The sequence below is a fragment of the Lasioglossum baleicum genome, chromosome 11, assembly GCF_051020765.1.
Source record: "Lasioglossum baleicum chromosome 11, iyLasBale1, whole genome shotgun sequence".
Lineage (NCBI taxonomy): Eukaryota > Metazoa > Arthropoda > Insecta > Hymenoptera > Halictidae > Lasioglossum > Lasioglossum baleicum.
This window is the reverse complement of record NC_134939.1, coordinates 9,538,383-9,540,970: the sequence shown is the minus strand read 5'-3', so window position 1 is coordinate 9,540,970 and position 2,588 is coordinate 9,538,383.

Below are 2,588 nucleotides of genomic sequence, written 5' to 3'. Positions count from 1 at the left end.
CATCATGCGGTATACGTCTGTTGCCCTTCATTCTATCCTGAAACCCATTCCCTAATCACTTCACTGAATCTCATTTATTGGTTAACATATCTTTTGTTTTTAAACATAGTTTCTGTGTGTGTTATAGAAATTTATTGTATTAGATGATTGCATAAGTTCGTTCCCGCGATTTTCATAAATGTCGCAAACTGTACTGTACGTCGGAGTGTAAAAATAATTAGATAGTCACCATTCTTTTCTACAATTAGAATTACATTCATATATTTCCTACATTTATTTTCTACAATTAGAAAAGAATGTATTCTTTAAAATTTAACCATCGAATTTTATTTTCAAATCAGGCACGAACTTATGCAGTCATCTGATACATGTATAGAATTTTTCATTTTCTATGACTTATCTCCTCGTCGAATAATGTTAGTTTTCATCGTTGTGTTTATACGACGTCCGAGATGCAGCAGAATGAAGGTAAGTACATATACGATTTTAATTAAAAGAGTAGAAATATATCAATCATAACATGAAATGTGATTTGTGAATCATCTAAAATTCTAAAAAATTAATTATAAAATGTATAAAATTGTTTGGAAACGCGGTACTTGTATGAACTCGAATAAAATGTTCGGTACGTTCGTGTTTAATTACCTTCAATTGTCCAATTATTTGAGCTGTTCACTGTATTACAAAATAACCCAACAAATAGATAAAAATTAAACAGCAGTAGTTTAACTGTCGACAGAGTAACACAAATCGAGAAATAAAAAATTAAACGCAGTTCATATTGCTTTACCATTTTAGTGTCACAGCCAACCTTACCGACCAGTCACAATGTTTGTCATTTCAATGTCTGAACGTATACAAAAACAACATTGCACCAATTGTATTTTCAGATGTATACTTTAAAAATAGCTAAATATACAAAACATCTGGAAATTATTAGTCTCTCTTAATTATAAATCAAACAAAACTGATTATTGATTAACCCCTTTACACTACCATCTGTAGTCACGCTTGTGTAGCAGGTTGTCTGCATTCAGGTGTGCATTCAGTTCAAATTCATGCTTGAAGTACTCGATAAAAATGTCATATAACTTTAGTCTTCAATTTTTAAAACATATCTACATTATCAAATTTGAACCCTCGTAATACTGACAGTATTGAAAAAGACTAGGTCCATTAAGACCCAAACTCATTTCACCTGTACGTGTATAAATATAACAAAAACTTTCTAGTACCCAGATTATTAATTTTGTAATTTCTCGAGCATGAAACATATTTAACAATAATTAATTTATCAGCACGGTAGACTCTGGATACCATTTCAACGCATAAATATAATAAATCGTACAACAAAAGCCCCCGATGGACCAGCAAGCATAACAAATATATTGTATCTCCTGAAAGAAATATTGTTCAATTTCTCGCAATCAGGACTGTAAAACGACGAATCAGAGGCGTTTCCTTCGCCCGCGTTAAGCAACCAGTTTTATATTTTCGCGACCGTTTCAGAAAAGGGGCATTCGAATGCGCGGTAATTGCTTTTTTACCGCATAAAACATTGAAAGGCGCGGCGGAACGAAGAATTTCCTGAAACTAATAAACTGCAACAACGGAACGGATCATTATTACAGAGGCAGGCCAACGCCGAGGAAACACTCGACAACATTTCACGGAACCGACCGCGAAAAGGGGAATGCAGTTTATTTCCCGCGATCGCGTTACAATCTTATTCAGGTCTCGCAGCAATTAATGTTCATTAGTGTTGAAGTCTGTATTCTTCTATTCAACGGTGGGGCCGGGTTCTTAAGTTGCCCCGCGCTCATTCGGGCCGCGTGAACTCGACGAAATTAAATTTCCATTTTTTCCCAGTCCCCACCACCTCGAGGGTTAATGGGTGCGGGTGGTAACGGACGAAAAGTAGGGTGGTAGTGCTTAGAAAAGTCGCTTGGAAAACGAGAAGAGTATCGTGGGGCTCGGCTAAGGTCTGCTAAATCAACGTCCGGACGTCCGGGATGACGTCGGACTGCTGTTATATTGTATAAGTACAATAATACGTTTTGAGATAAAACAGAAGAGGTTACAATTTAAGCTGAACAGTTTTATCAATCACTGATATAATCACTACCTCTTTCTACAATTGTCTCCTGGTTCCTTTTCCCTAGAAACTATGTGGTTTTTCTTCGGAGAAGATCTTAAGGTAGTTTTTGACAGTTTCCTCTAAATAGTAACCCGAATGTATGAGAGTCTGAAAGGGAGACTGTACTAGTTTCAACCCACAGTGATACGTATTTTTTACTCGAAGCGTGCCATATTATAGATAAACTGCTGATTTTATGCATTTATGGCTAAAATGAATGAACAAAATATCGGGTAATGAAGAGTAGTGAAGAGATCAGAAGAATTTAAGAATACTTTATAGAACTATTTTTCATTTATTAAACCTATTAAACGAAAAAATGCAGTTCTAATTAAATCCTATTTTCTACAATGCAGAAACTTTTTAGTTTTCATAAAAATCCAGAGTCCAATTATAAGACTTACGGTGGTGAGACGGACACCGGCTAGTCGTTCTCGTCATTCTAGTTGTT